Source organism: Giraffa tippelskirchi, chromosome 13 (assembly GCF_054371585.1).
Source record: "Giraffa tippelskirchi isolate mGirTip1 chromosome 13, T2T-mGirTip1v1.2.pri, whole genome shotgun sequence".
Taxonomy (NCBI): Eukaryota; Metazoa; Chordata; class Mammalia; order Artiodactyla; family Giraffidae; genus Giraffa; species Giraffa tippelskirchi.
This window is the reverse complement of record NC_137287.1, coordinates 120022586-120038894: the sequence shown is the minus strand read 5'-3', so window position 1 is coordinate 120038894 and position 16309 is coordinate 120022586. Positions and strand designations below refer to the sequence as shown.

At 49.1% G+C, this 16309-nt stretch overlaps 1 long non-coding RNA gene and 1 other non-coding gene across 2 annotated transcripts in view; both read right to left on the bottom strand.

The window, feature by feature from the left end:
* Positions 1-256: 256 nt before the first annotated feature.
* LOC145533652 (U6 spliceosomal RNA) lies at positions 257-363 on the bottom strand. Its single transcript, XR_014074232.1, has one exon. It is a non-coding gene; the product is annotated as a U6 spliceosomal RNA (small nuclear RNA).
* An 866-nt stretch (positions 364-1229) lies between these two features.
* Positions 1230-16309, bottom strand: part of LOC145533252 (uncharacterized) — a 73783-nt gene continuing 58703 nt past the window's right edge. Inside the window, exon 3 of the long non-coding RNA XR_014073941.1 lies at positions 1230-1606. This is a non-coding gene — a long non-coding RNA (uncharacterized LOC145533252). The remainder of the gene's footprint in view (positions 1607-16309) is intronic.

Below are 16309 nucleotides of genomic sequence, written 5' to 3'. Positions count from 1 at the left end.
ATTAGTATACTGTATTGGTGTTTTTCTTTCTGGCTTACTTCACTCTGTATAATGGGCTCCAGTTTCATCCATCTCAATAGAACTGATTCAAATGTATTCTTTTTAATGGCTGGGTAATATTCCATTGTGTATATGTACCACAGCTTCCTTATCTATTCGTCTGATGATGGACATCTAGGTTGCTTCCATGTCCTGGCTATTATAAACAGTGCTGTGATGAACATTGGTGTACACGTGTCTCTTTCAATTCTGGTTTAAAAATATGGAACGCTTCACGAATTTACGTGTCATCCTAGCACAGGGGCCATGCTAATCTTCTCTGTATCATTCCAATTTTAGTATATGTGCTGCCGAAGCGAGCACTCCTCTTTCACTTTCATCAAGAGGCTCTTTAGTTCTTCGCTTTCTGCCATAAGGGTGGTGGGTGTCATCTGCATATCTGAGGTTATTGATATTTCTGTATAGTCCATGGAATTCTCCAGGTCCGAATACTGGAGTGGGTAGCCTATCTCTTCTCCAGCAGATCTTTCTGACCCAGGAATTGAACCGGGGTCTCCTGCATTGCAGGCAAATTCTTTACCAACTGAGCCATTAAAAATTTTTCTTAATCTTTTGTTTTGCTTTTGGGGGTTCTTTTGGCTGTGCCACACAGCTTGTATGATTTTAGTTCCCTGACCAGGGATTAAACCTGGACGCTCAGCAGTGAGAACGCAGTCTTAATCACTGGACCTCCAGGAAATTCCCTAAATGTTTTGTCAATTATGTCTCAGAGAAGGTGGGGTGTGGTGCAGGGGACTAGTTTCAAACACTGAAAGAAGACAATGATGTTCTAAGAAACATTACCACCAAGAAATCTTATCACATTCTTTCTTAATGAACATGGTAACTCACATACTACCCAATACTGACTAAAAATGATGCCTCAGAAAGAAAGCAAAAAATAGGCAAACCAATGTGCTTTTTCCTTTCGGTTCTTCGTTACTTGTCAGTTTTTTTCAAAAGAAAGAAAAAAAAAAGGTAGAGCAGGAGGATGTGCACACATCCGGGAGTGAAATAAAAGCGGCTGAGTTAGTTTTGTCCACTCTTCTGGCAAGAATGAAATATCTATTCCTGCAAACACTATAAAATACAAATCGCATCATTTCAGAGATTCCACATATGAGCTAAATGTTTATATTTGCATTTTAAGTAGGCATTGCACGATATAAAGATGAACCATAAAACTCATGCTAATTTAAATTTTGCTTTACTTAGAATGACATTCAATAGCAAGTACAGAACAGGATGACAAGTTGAGACAGATCACAGGGGGAAAAAAAGAATGAGCTTTATATTTCAGTATCTTTAATGCCACTTTTCCTCCTGCTTTTTGAACCAGGGCCTTACATTTTTTATTTCACACTGGATCCTGCAGATTATGTAGAAAAGCAACAAAGCGCTGTGTCAGGTGTAGCCAGCACAGGTAGGAGAACCTGTGCTCTTTAAGCATCTCTGAGATGGATGACCTTTATCCCAGCTCCACTTCTATTGCCTGGGCACCAATCCACGTGGGGCGGGATCTTCTCTACAAGATGCTCTTCCACCGTTGCCCTTCTCTGGCAAATCCCTGTAGGCAAAGAGTTCCTTCCAGTGCTCCAGGACTTAGGACACCTTCTAGTCAGCTGCTACCGAGACTGCCCCCTTCTCTAAATTCCCTGAGCCCCCAGCTTTTACCCTGCCCTGATCTCAGACATTCCCTCTGCAAACTGCTCTGTGACAGGGATGGTTCCTGTTGCATTTTTTTTTAAGTCATAACTGAAAGCTGGATGGTGATATCTGCCAAGTTCATCGAGGAGCCTGGGAAGGAGGCTGGAGTGTCATGACACCATGGGTGTCATGCTTCCAGCCGTCCGCGTGTCTAACTACAGCCCCCGTTATCAGCTGTCTTCCTGGCTGGGAAGTGCTCCAGCAGCTGTCTGTGGCTTACCTTCCCTGAAAAGACTAAGGCGAAGAAGAGTCCATGCCCAGTCTCTTCCCTCGATGTTATTTTTTGCCTCCCAGGTGCAAAGGGGCTCCAGTTGCCTCCACTCCCGCGTTCTCCCACCCTGCACCGAGGAATAACGTGCTTTGTATTCTTTCTGCTCTCTACAAACCTAGGCTTTGGCCCTTCTAATCTAATCCTCCCAGAGCGGCACTATTTTGTTATGCGCCTAATTAGCCAAGCTCCTCTCCCCTTCCCTTGGCATTCTTGCTTGCCCTTAAACCCAGCATCAAGCTCCGGAGTTAGCCAGCATGCCTGATATTGCTGCCTTCAGACCTGTCTTCCTGCACACGCCTCCTGAGGACCACGTGCCCACACACACGTGCGCACGAGCCTGCACGTGCACGAGGTCTTGTCCTGGTCGCCTGCTGCTGTGAGCTGCTGGTGGCTTGGCTCCTCTACACACAGCGTCTCATTTTACCCTGTGAGGGGAGGGGTTGTCCTCCACCCCACTGTCACAAGAGACCCACAAGAGGTACAGAGAAGGGAGGAAGAGATGCTTCCTCTTGAGTGACTGACCCTCTTACCCAAAGTCTGTGCTCTTCCCACCTGGCACGGATCTGCAGGAGAGGAGCAAACGCGGATGGAGCATCCTCTGTGTGCCAGGACCACAGCCTCACTAATGGGCGGAGCACCCTCTGTATGCCAGGACCACGGCCTCACTAATGGGTGGAGCACCCTCTGTATGCCAGGGCCACGGCCTCACTAACGGGCGGAGCACCCTCCGTGTGCCAGGACCACGGCCTCACTAACGGGCGGAGTACCCTCCGTGTGCCAGGACCACGGCCTCACTAACGGCATCTCCTCCATCATCACGTGTTCTCCACGGTGTCCGTTCTGATCTCACTCTTTACATTCGCTAGGTAAGCTTCCCTGATGGCTCAGTCAGTCAAGAATCCACCTGCAATGCAGGAGACCAGGGTTCGATCCCAGGGTGGGGAAGATCCCCCGGGTCTCCTACCCACTCCAGAACGCTCACCTGAAGAATCCCATGGACAGAGGAGCCTGGCAGACTACATACAGTCCATGGGGTCACAAGAGTCGAACACGACTTAGCAACTAAACCACAACCATTTACTAGGTACAGATTGAAGAATTTCTCTCCCTCTGGTTAGATTTTCCTTCTCATCCTATATTTGAAGTGAATCATCTCCAGCACATTCCCAGACCCACAAATACATTGGATCATTCAGGGTGGTCCTCTCACCCCAACAGGGGTCCCTGGAGCCCCAGACCCACTAAGTAGAGACCCCTGGTGGTGAGCCCACCAATCCACATTTTAAAGCACATCCATGACACTGTCACAGCCAGTGCATTTGGGAATCCCTGAATCCTTTACTGGTGTTACCTAAACTTCATTGTAAAAGCAGAGACATTACTTAGCCAACAAAGGTCCATCTAGTCAAAGCTATGGTTTTTCCAGTAGTCATGTATGGATATAAGAGTTGGACCATAAAGAAGGCTGAGCACCGAAGAATTGATGCTTTCGAACTGAGATGCTGGAGAAGATTCTTGAGAGTCCCTTGGACTGCAAGGAGATCAAACCAGTCAATCCTAAAGGAAATCAACCCTGAATATTCATTGGAAGGACTGATGCTGAAGCTGAAGCTCCGATACTTTGGCCACCTGATGTAAAGAACCGACTCATTGGAAGAGACTTTGATGCTGGGAAAGATGGAGGGCAGATAGAGAAGGGGGCGACAGAGGATGAGATGGTTGGATGGCATCACCGACTCAATGGACATGAGTTTGAGCAAACTCCAGGAGATAGTGAAGGACAAGGAAGCCTGACGTGCTACAGTCCATGGGGTCACAAAGAGTTGGACATGACGGAGCAGCAGCAACAGAACTATTTACACCTCTGAAGTCCACTGATGTTACAAATCAAGCTTTTCTTTCCCAGAAAACTGGCTGTTAAACATTTGTGAGGGCACCTGCAGCCCTCAAATACCTGCATGCATCACAGTCCCCTGGTGATGGTTTAGTAGCTCAGTCATGTCCAACTCTTTTCAATTCCATGGACTGTAGCCCCACCAGGCTCTGTCCGTGGGATTTCCCAGGCAAGAATACTGGAGTGGGTTGCCATTTCCTTTTCCAGGTGATCTTCCCCACCCAGGGATGGACCCTGTGTCTCCTGTATTACAGGCAGATTCTTTACTGACTGAGCCACCAGGGAAGCCCCTGGGGGCTTGATAAAAATGCAGACAGCTGGAGCCTCCTTAAGACTTCCGGAACCAATTCTGGGTGTGGGACTTGAAGATCTGGGAATTTTTTTCAACTAGAGACCCAGGCAATTTCTTATCCACAATGAAGCTGCCTTAGAATATCAATTAAGTCTTCCTAATTAGCAAAACAAATCAGATAAAGATACTTCCTCACTGGCATTCTTATCTCATTAAGAAATGATTTTCAGTGCATATTGAAAAGACTTCGATCTGAGATCCAGTGAGTTGCTGTCTCTTACAGCTTCTGGGCAAAGCATTTCTCCCCCCAGACCCTGGAGAAAGATCATCAGGAAATTCTATGGAGGCTTTGTCCCCTAAGTGTGCTGGTTTCTGACCCCACAACCAAAAACATCAGCCTCTGGTTTTCTTTTTTTTTTTTATAAAGATGATGCGTTGGTCAGAAATTTCCATCCTCAAATGTCTCATCAGGCTTAGGTTTAAGTTCAGACCCTTTTGAAATGATTGGAGAAAATCAAGAATCAAGAAACTAAATGATTAGGAGGACATAAAGAAAATCCTGCTTAACGACATAATCTAAAACTTTATTGAAATTTGCCAAGGTTTCCCTATCCCTGGGGCCATCACGCATGCTCAGTCAGCAAGTTGTGTCTGACTCTTTGTGACCCCACAGGCTGTAGCCCGTCAGGCTCCTCTGTCCTTGAGATTTCCCAGGTAAGAATACTGGAGTGGGTTGCCATTTCCTACTCCAGGGGATCTTCCCAACCCAGGGGTCAAACCAGCATCTCCTGTATCTCCTGCACTGGCAGGCAAATTCTTACCACTGAGCCACCTGGGAAGCCCCCTGGGGTCATGGACCTGGGCAAATATGGTTCTTGTGGGGATTGATTCTACAGCCGGTGTTCTACTTAACAGCTATTAAGCTTAATATTTCCCTACATTAGGTAGGAACTTATATTTAGTTCCTCACTTGTTCTTCCAGAAACCCCACAAGTATGTATCTCTGTCACCACGCTACAAACAATGAAACAGTTTGAAATAAGAAACTTGCCCAGGTTGATGACATTCCTTAAATATAAATCTCTAACCAGATGTATTAATTTCTTATCCCTGCATTGGGGCTTCCCAGGTGGCACAGTGGTAAAGAACCCACCTGCCAATGCAGGAGATATAAGAGACACGGGTTCGATCCCTGGGTCAGGAAAATCCTCTAGAGAAGAGCATAGCAACTCTCTCCAGTATTCTTGCCTGCAGGATCCCATGGACAGAGGGGCTTTGTGGGCTACAGTACACAGGGTTGCAAAGAGTCAGACATGACTGAAGAGATAGCATGCATGCACACATAACTAATTATCACAAACTTAATGGCTTAAAACAACCCAAATTTATTATCTCACAGTTTCCATCCATGTGTCTGGAGTCCAGGAGAGGATTAACTGGGTCCCCTGCTCAGGGTCTCCCCAGGCTGAAATCAAGGTGTGGCTGGAGCTGTAATTCTCATCTGAGTTTCTGCTAAAGCCAAGTATTATACAAATTAAAATATTTACTCAGGTTTTTTTTTTTTAAGTAAACTCACTTGATTAAAACGCTGTCCTAAGCAATAAATAATGTCCATACAAGTCCCAGGTTTGATGGTCAAGTTCTCCTTTGTTCCTGATGATATATTTTAAAACAAACTTGTGATTATTTTTAAATGTTTTAAAGGTTCCATCTAAAGTCATCTTGTGCACCAACTGTACCCACATCACACTTTAGAACTCCTCACTGTACCACATTTGGGCTTCCTGTCGCCATAACCAGCACTAACAGGGTCCTGGGCACCTGACGACTAATTTCTCTTGCCAAACACCCACAGTAAAGCTACAAAGCCCAGGCTGCCAGACCCGGCAAGAGTAAGCCTGGAGACAGGTACAGACTTTTTCATATGAAGCCCCTACAGATTTGATACACACATTATCAGAAATATCAGCGCCAGAAATGAATTTCCACAGCATGTCCCAGAGTGTTCACAGATGTTTTGAGAACCTTAAAAAGTATTTCCAATACAAGACATCATTTAACCTTCACAAAGTGTGAGGTCATTCCCATCACCCCCCTTTTACAGGTGAGGAAACTGAGACCCAGGGAAGTGATAGGGCAGACTGGAATGCAAATGTAGGTCCTCTGATGCGTTCAGCAATGTTTTCCACAGCATCACTGCTCTTTCCCAAACAACCTGCTGGTTCTCCCCCAGTGGCCACTGCCCTTTCTCTCTTAGTAACAGAGCTCACAAATCTTGTAGCCAAGCACATGGCTACTAGGAATAAAGACTGTATGTCCCAGTCTCCTTTGCAGGTAGGAGCGGCCATGTGACTAGGCACCAGAACATTGGGATGTGAATGGAAGAGACAAGGGTAACTCCTGGGAAGAGTAGCCCAAGAAGGTGGGTCTATCAGCTTTTGTCTTTTCTTCTTCCCGTTGGCTGGAATGCAGCCATTCACCAGCCCTCCTGGACAATAAGCCTTGGGACATGGACGCCACGCACAGTGAAGCCCCAAGCTGGAGGGATCCTCAACCCCTGGGGATGTCTTGCAGCAGAACTGCCCTCCCAGGCATCAGCACTTTCCCTCCGGACTGTTACATAAGAGAGACATCAAACTTTACCTTGGTTAAACCCCTGTTATTTAGGTCTCAGCTGTTCACAGCTGAGCCTTTTCATAACTATTATTAATATAAAGTCACAGCAGAGAAGGGAAGTACCGAGGTCTCGATGCCCCCATTTTACAGATCATGTCCTTGTTTTCTTGGAAACAGAATGCCTGGTCTACAGGAGGACTGTAGCAGCAGGAGAGGCAGTGGAGTCCCGGCCCACGGGGGGTCCTTCGTGAACACTTAACCACTTGGGTGGAGCCTGAACCGCGTCCTCAGTACCTGCCACCTACAAGCAATCTGGTGCTGCAAAGCCGTTCCTTCTGACAGCTCCCCTTAGTGATGTGTTCCTGCAAGCCAGCTCCTCTTCAAGAATGTAAAAAAAACCAAAACCAAAATCAAAGCAGCCCCACCAAGCTTGCCAGGCACTGCCGAATTGCAGCTCAAAGCCAACCAGTCTGGCAAAACTCTGACGCCTTCTTCCCTGAGCTCTTCGGGGCGTGTGGGAAATGGCAGCTGATGGTGATAGAGGGGAATCAAAACTTCATTAGGGGGTGGAGGGAAAATGCGTCTAAGCTAAATAATGCCCACCCAGAGATGGCAAGGAAAGGAGTAGGTTTTGGCAGAAACGCACTGACAAGCACAGAAGGTATTGTTGGATGGGGGAAGGAAAGAATGAACCATCATGTCTTGAAGCATCTCCAATGTTGACCTAACTCTACTGGGTCCATAGCACCAGTCCAGCCCCTGGAACTCTGCCGCGACGTTTTCTCACTTCTTGAATTGCTTTCTTGCACATCAGTAACAACTGGGGGTGGAATCCTTCCCAATAGCAGCCGCCTCCAGCCCTAACTCCCCGCTGGATTCTCCCCAAGTAGCTTCCAGTGGTGCTGCCAATAGGCACTTTCTGGGTTATTGATTTTCACTGCCCCTTATCCTTTAGCTCCAGTAAAGGAGACAAGATACTGCTGGCCTGGCAGAACAAAAAAACAGTTAATTGGATGTCAGTACACAGAAATGGAGAAATAATGGTAACTATCACTACTGTTTATTTATTGCCTACAACGTGTCAGGCATTGTGCTGGGTAATTGACGTCTTTAGTAATAATGGCTAATATTAATGGAATATTTACTATATGCCAGGCACAGTGTTAAACATTTTCACATGTACTAGCTCATTTAATCCTCTCAAAAACTCTAAGAGGTAAATGATGTTCTTATCTCCATGTTACTGATAAGAAGAAATGAGGCATAGCAGTGGGGGCATTTCTCAAAGCCATACAGCTAAGAAGTGGGGAAAGCTAGGACTGACCCAACTCAGAGCACTTCCTGTCGCTGGGAGGGAGAGAGACACGAGCAGGCACAGAACATACAGGGGCGGAGGCGCTGAGACGCCTGCACGTTCCTGTCACCACGCAGCCCCCTGGTGCGTGTCGGTAGCTCGGTCGTGTACTGTAGCCCAGGCACTGTAGCCCGGCACACTCCGGGGTCCATGGGATTCTCCGGGCAAGAGTACTGGAGTGAGTAGTCATTCCCTTCTCCAGGGGATCTTCCCAACCCAGGGATCGAACCCAGGTCTCCCCCATTTTGCAGGCAGATTCTTTACCACCTGAGCTACCGTGGCTCAGACGGTAAGTGTATCCCCTTGCTCAGCTTTATCTTCCTCCACAAACTCATCGCTGTATTATGAATTGTCCGTTGTCACATCCTGAATCTCAGTTCCATGAAGGCAGAGATTTTTTTCCTGATTTCTTTGCCGCTATATTCCCAGCTCCTAGAACAGTGCTGAGCACACAGCAAATGGCTCAGATAATACTGGAGAAAGGAAGGAAGAAAGGGGGAATTGGAAGGAAAGAGGAGCTATTCAATAGCATGGAGCACTGCTTAGAGAAAAGGCTGCTGGGAGCACCATATCACAGAGGAAAGGAGCGACAGGCAAGGGGCTTCAAGAGTAAGGCCCTGGACTCAGACTTGGGAGGGGCCGCAAGGAAATAAAATTTGATTGGAAACGAAGGCCCTCAGATCACACTGAAGAGAACAGAAAGACACTGACAGCCTTAGTCTGGGCAGACAGGAGGGTGTGGTGGGGCAACAGCGAACTGGAAGACCCATGTCCCCTTCAAGGGGGTAATGGGGGAAGGGGGGACCACGTTTAACTCCAGCCACTTTTTGGCAGATAGGAACATAGCCTGCAAACCAGACTTTTGTGACAGTCCAGCTTCTTCTGTTGGCATCAAATTCCAAGTTGTTGTCATCACTGGTATTAAAAGCTGTAGGGATGGGAGTGCAGCTTGTTTGGAGTAACCCTCCCATACGCAATTATAAAATCTAAACAACAAACTTTGAAACAGCTACTTGAAGGCTCCGGAGACCAACCGGAAAGGAAGCAGTCTCGGCCTTCCCTGCAGTGCTGGGCATGGTGGGGTTCAGGCCTGCAACTGCTCCTGGGGAAGGTTCGAAATTCTTTCAAAAACAAAGAATTATGGTGTAGGAAAGTCCTTCTCTTACACATACTCCACTATTTTCAAGGTGTAAAAATCCAAAAGGAGGCTGGGTTTTAAAATACTTAGGATTGGCAAGAAGGTGGAGGAGTTGGAATCCTCATGCTTTGCTGATGGGAATGTAAGATGGTACAGCTGCCATGGAAAATAGTATGGCGGGGCCTCAAAAATTTAAAAATAGAACTACCATATGATCCAGCAAGTCCACGTCTGGGTATACACCCAAAAGAACTAACAGTGAGGACTCAGACGTATATTTGTACACCTATATTCACAGTAGCGCTATTCACTATGGCTAAAAGGTAGAAACGACCCAAATATCCATCAACGGACAAACAAAATGTAGCATATTCATGCAACGCGATATTGTTCAGCCTTAAAGAGGAAGGAAATTCTGACACAGTCTACTTACTACGTGGATAAACCTAGAAGACGTTATGCTAAGTAAACTAGGCCAGACACACAAGGACTAATAGTGTATGATTCCCCTTAGACGAGGCTGCTCGCTGATGAGTCAGACCCATGGAGACAGAAAGCAGGATACAGGTTACCAGGGGCTGGGAAAGGGGTAAAGGGGGTTTGTCGTTTCTTGGGTACAGAGTTTCAGTTTGGGATGCTGAACAGGTTTTGGAGATGGATGGTGGTGATGGCAGCATAACTGTGTGCTTAATGCAGTGTACACTTGGAGGGCTATTACGATAAATTTTATGTATATTTAAATATTAATAAAAACCTTTAGGAGCCCCTAGGACACAGTGAATTTCTTAAACTGAAATACCCATGGAGTGTAGACTCTATAGTGTCCCAGATCTCATGGACACTGACTCTGCCAAGGTCACGGGAGGTCATTTCCTTGGTCTAGGGCCGCTCCCTCACCCAGCGGGTCTCCAAGGCAGGGTCCTATCTTGGTGCTCTCGAATGCACCCATTCCTTCCCACACTGTCTCCCCAGGACTGGGCACATGTAATGGTGATATTTATAAATACAGCCACCTCTGGGGTGGATCCATTTACTCCTCACCACCCCGTGAGGTCGGCACCACTGCCTTCATCTGACAGACGAGGAAACCGAGGCCCTGAAATGTTCAGTCACTTGCCCGAGGCTTCGCCAGTGGTTAGGGACAGAGGTAGGATGTAAACACAGGCCATCCAGCTCTAGAGCCATAGTCTTCACCATAACTCTATTGCCATCCTAAGAGCAGCCGTGCCTCTTGCTCAGGAGTGAAGGGCCTTCTAAGCACAGAGGAGTGTTTTGTTGTTAATCGTTGGGATCGTTCTCATCAGAGAAGCCACCCACGACCGCGACAATGATGTCAAGGGCAGCTCCCCGTGCTGGATGCTTCGGTGACCCCGGAGCATCTCTCTCAATCCTGACAGCTCTGCCAGGTGGGTAGACACGGCTCCATGTCACAGATGAGGGCAGTGAGGGCTCAGAGTCACAGCTAACCTGCCTGAGTCTACACCTGAGCCGGGGTTGAAAGCCAGGTGTGGCTGACTTAGAATGTCTACCCCGAAACCCAGCAATTCTCAGCTGTTGGGGGGTCTGTTTTGCTCCTCAGGGGACACTTGGCAATATCTAGAGACATTTTGGGTTGTCTGGACTTGGGGGGGGGGTGCTAGTGGCATCTGGTGGGTAGAGGTCTGAGATGCTGCCCAGGACAGATCCCACAGCAAAGAGCCCTGGCCCTGAATGCCAGCATGGTGAATAAGAGCGGTGCGGGGGTCTCCGAGTTATGGTTTTAAAAATTTCCCCAAAGTCTTAAAATATACACCTTGGCACGTCGACCATGGCTATCTCTGTGAGACAGTGGTGGTGAGAATGCTGGTGAGTTTTATTTTCTTCGTTTGGCAAACTGCATTTTCTAAATGCAGGATAACCTTGCAGCAAGGATAACCTTGATGAATATGCATTAGTCTTGTAATCAAATGAACTCCAGCGTCATAAAGAAGCCAGAGGCTCCAAGTTGGAGAACCCTTCCGAGTTGCCTTTTCGTTATCTGACGTTGAGTTTCAGGAAGCTGAGTCATTGGCTCTGCCCCTTTGCAGAGGCTCACCCCTAACACTTTGCCTCTCTGAACCCGTTTCCTCGTCAGTGATGTGCAGGCAACAAACTCTTGAGTCAGTGCCAGAGTGGCCCGTTTAGATGCCTGGCCAGGTGCCGGGAGCTGTTGTTGTTGCTGTTTAGTCACTAAGTCGTGTCCAATTCTTTTGCGACCCCGTGGAATGTAGCCCGCCAGGCTCCTCTGTCCATAGGATTTCCCAGGCAACATTACTGGAGTGGGTTGCCATTTCCTTCTCCAGGGGATCTTTCTGACCCAGGAGTCAAACTCATGTCTCCTGCATTGGCAGGCGGATTCTTTACCACTGAGCCACCTGGGAAGCCCACCGGCTGCTGTAGAGTTAAGCATTTCACGTGCATTCTCTCAGTTCAACTCCCTGCAAGCTTGTGAGACTGGATATTGAATCTCAGGAAGGAGAAGTACCTGCCTAAGATCGTGCCCATGTCGGTGGTAAGACTGAGGCTCGAACCAAGATATGACGGACTCCCAGAGCCTGTTCTTGACTCCACTCTGCCTGGCTCCACGCCAACCAGCAAGTTAATGACCCGAGCAATGGCAGCTTCTGCTATTCCTGCTCCTGGAGCTACTTGGCCAAGACCGCCCTTGTGAGACAGCTGAAGGGCTCCGCAGGCAGCTGGAGCCCTGGAACTCCTGGAGCACCAGGAGTTGTGTTGTATTCATCACAGCCATCTCAGCAATCAACATGAGACTGACTCGGGAAGCCACCCTCCTTTAGCCTCCCAGGCAGAGGATAAATGTCAGGTTGGGTCAGGCTAGTCTCCTGTAGAAGCAGAGTGGGGTGAGGGACCCACCTGGGAAGCGGGGAAAAAGCCCATCGTGAGGCTCCGAGGAGGCTGGGTGAGGCTCCTCTGACTTTTCCCCACCTCCATCTTGCTCTGTCTTGGGAAGACTTTATCCTGCCCTCATCAGGCTAAGGGCTGAGCTCCGGTGAGCCTGAAAGTAGCTGGGGCTCCCCCAGATGAGGCCAGGCAGCTCCAACCTGCAACCCTGTGGAGGCAGGGCTGCCAGGGTAAGCAGATGATTTAGTCTAAGTAAACATGAACGTGTTAGTCACCCGGTCATGTCCAACTCTTTGAGACCCCATGGACTGTAGCCTGCCAGGCTCCTCTGTCCATGGGGTTCTCCAGGCAAGAATACTGGGGTGGGTAGCCATCCCCTTTCCCAGGGGATCATCCCAACCCAGAGATCAACCCTGGGTCTCCTGTGTTCCAGGCAGATTCTTTACGGTCTGAGCCACCAGGGAAGCCCTTTAGTATAAGTATGTCCCATGCAATATTGGAGACATTACTTATACTTTAAAAATTATTTGTCTGAACTTCACATTTAATTGGGCGTCCTGTATCTTATATGACACCCTACACGGAGGAAAAGGGCTGAGGGCTGCCTTGCTGGCCCTTGTCATGAAAAATCTGTTTGGACTGGGCCATGGTGATCCCTTTCGAATCTATGCTGGGATCTGAATTCTCTCTGAGTCAGCCTCTGCATCTTCCTTAAAGGCACATTTTTTTTAAAATTTTATTTTCCTGCCTAATGTCCTCCCTTGGCTCCCCATTAGCCAGGGCTAAAGGCTAAACTCTTCAGCCACGTATTGTCTATGCCCTGCTGTAGCCCCATGGCCTGGACATAGAGGGGGCAGTGAACACCAGCAGGATGAGCAGACACCGGATCCGGGAGGATGCCCTGGCTACCCCCAGCCTCCCTGCGTCTCCCTCCCCCTCCGCATCCTGCCGGGCCCACAAGAGCTGCTCCACTCCTGCCCCCCAGCCCCCCGACCCCCACCTCCTCCCAACTCCTACTCTTTCTGCAAATTTCAGCTTTCCCTTGACCTCCACCCACAGCTTGCATAGTACTGGGCTGGCCAGAAAGTTCATTGGGGTTTTCCATAAGATGTTTTTGGCCCACCCAGTAAAAAGCCTGCCCAACCCAACTGGGCGGGCAGAAGATGCTGGTGATGCTCTAAACACTCAGGTGTTTGGCAGTCTCCCCACATCGAGGTCAGGTGGGTGGTCACCTTTTTACACCCAGGAAGGGTGAGGCCTGATGTTGGGAAAGACTGAGGGCAGGAGGGGGCGACAGAGGATGAGACGGTTGGACGGCATCACCAACTCAGTGGACATGAGTTGGAGCAAGCTCTGGGAAGAGAGTGAAGGACAGGGAAGTCTGGCGTGCCCCAGTCCCTGAGGTTGCAAAGAGTCGGACGCGACTGAGTGACTGAGCAACAACGAGGGTAAAGCCAAAATCTCAAGCCGCAGGGCTAGGCCCCACTTTACCAGCTCCCCTCTTAGTTGCCTGTATATGGAACTTTCCGTCCTGGGTGGTAACTGCCTGTTGACTTGCCTGACATCTCTGCTGCCTGTGTGCGACATAAGCGGGGGCAGGGGCTGGGTGGGGGGGAAGATAGGGTCTTGTTAGAACCTAGATCAACATTTACTGAGTGCTTGCTACATTCCAGGCACTTTCAAAAGGTTTTATAAGTTTCTCTCAATTCCCACAACAATCCCATGAGTTATAAGTATTCTCTTTATCCCCATTTTACAGATAAAGAAATTGAGGCACAGAGAGGTTAGGTTAGTAGCTCAAGCCTCATAGCCAGGGGTCGAGTTGGGAGTCAGACTTCAGCCATCCAATCTGAGCTGAGCATTTGCCTTTCTCCATCCGACTTATTTCACTCAGTCCTCTCAAAGGCCATCCATCTTATTACAAATACCGGATATTGTATGATTTCACGCACATGGAATATGAAAAGCAACATAAATAAACAAAATCCAACAGGTATATTCAGAGATCAGAGTAGTGGTTACCACAGAGGAAGGGGCAGAAGTGAAGTGAAAGTTACTCGTCATGTCCGACTATTTGCGACCCCATGGACGATACAGTCCCTGGAATTCTCCAGGCCAGAATACTGGGGTGGGTAGCCTTTCCCTTCTCCAGGGGATCTTCCCAACCCAGGGATCGAACCCAGGTCTCCTGCATTGCAGCCGGATTCTTTACCAGCTGAGCCACCAGGGAAGCCCAAGGAAGGGCAGAGGGAGGCAAAATGGATAAAAGGGATCAACTGTACAGCGGCAGATGGAAAGTAAACTTTTGGTAGTGAGCACCTGGTGCAAAGATCTGACTTATTGGAAAAGACCCTGATCCTCTGAAAGACTGAAGCAAAAGGAGAAGGGGGCACCAGAGGATGAGATGGCTGGATGGCATCACCAACCCGATGGACGTGAGTCTGAGCAAGCTCCGGAAGTTGGTGACGGACAGGGAGGCCTGGCGTGCTGCAGACCGTGGGGTCGCAGAGAGTCAGACACGACTGAGCAACTGAACAACAGCAACACTGCAGGGTGTATAGAAGAGAAATATAACGTGTGTACATGAAGCCTACATAGTATTATAAACCAATGGTACTGCAATAAAAAATAAATTTAAAGGGAAAAAGAAACAAGAGTGAAGCAGTTTGCCAGAGGCCCCGAGGCTTCTTGGTGACCGCGGGGATGGGAGTGCTAGCCTTCTAAGGACCACACCCACCACCTGATTTCACAGCCCCTCGAAACCTAATGTGAGGCATGGAGGAGGAATTGAAGCCAGCCAGGAGAAGTAGGGGGGTCAGAGGGGCAGCACATGCAAAGGAAGGGAGGTGAGCAGGAGGGAAACCCCCCTGAGGACCCAAAACGCCAGCACCCCTGGAGTACGGACTGTGGGAGGGGGGGATGGGCCCGCCGGGGCCGCCGGGTAGGGACTTGACCCTGAGGGCAGTGGGAAGCCATGGAAGGCAGGAGCAGAGACAGATTCCCTGTCTCCTGCTCATCCCTCATTTCCCAGCCCCGGGCAGCCGGCTGGGATCATGTGACCACTTCTGGCCAGCGGGAAGTGAGACGGACTCTTTCCAGGCTGACGCATCGAAGACCCAGGGCACAGACCTGCAGGACTCCTCCTGCCACAGGGATGCTGGGGCCACAGGTGGATAAGGGATGGAGGCACTGGGAGATGGGAGGCGCCATTCCACGGGGAGCTTCCCTGGAGAGGCCTGGATCCACAGCCTGCTATGTGTCAGTGAAGAGTAAACACTCAGTTCAGCCACTGAGACTCTGAAGCCTGCTCACAGCAGCTGGTGCAGCAAGTCCAGCCTGACTCCGTTAGTCGGAGGAGGAGATACACACGGTGGCTCACGGCGGGGGAGATGCTTTGGTGGAGCGGGCTTAGTAGGTATCAAATTAAAGTTGGATCCAAAAGACTGAGGTTTGAGTTCATGCACACTGGATATTTACCTCTGTTCCACAGGCTGAAATCTCTGTCTTGTACACTGTGGGGACATGGTGAGGAAGTGGTGGAACCAAGACAGGACTGGGGGCTGGGCTATCTCCTAGGACTCAGCCCCCCGTGGAGGAGCAGACAGGGGCTGGAGTCCTCACCCTACCACCGTTGGCTGACCACCCACCCCTGGTCAGCCCCTTTCTTCCCTGTCTCCTGGCACTAGGATTTCTCTGAGGCTTCTTTGCAGACCCAGGTTGGGGGTGCCCTCATCCTAGCCAATGAATTGAAGGAGCAGGTGTTAGTCACTCAGCTGTGTCTGACTCTTTGTGACCCCATAGACTGTAGCCCACCAGGCTCCTCTGTCAATGGGATTCTCCAGGCAAGAATACTGGAGTGGGTTGCCATTCCCTTCTTCAGGGGATCTTCCTGACTCAGGGATCGAACCCAAGTCTCTGGGGTCTCCTGCATTGCAGGCAGATTCTTTATCAGCTGAGCCATCAGGCAAGCTCCGAATGAGCAGGTGGGTCTTCTCAAATCAGAAGACATCGGCTGACAAAGACAGAGCCTCTTGCTCAACTCTGCTTTCTCCCTAGAAAGAAATAAGGACACAAGTCTGAAGCTTCAGCCACCACCTTGTGACTCTGAGATGACAAAC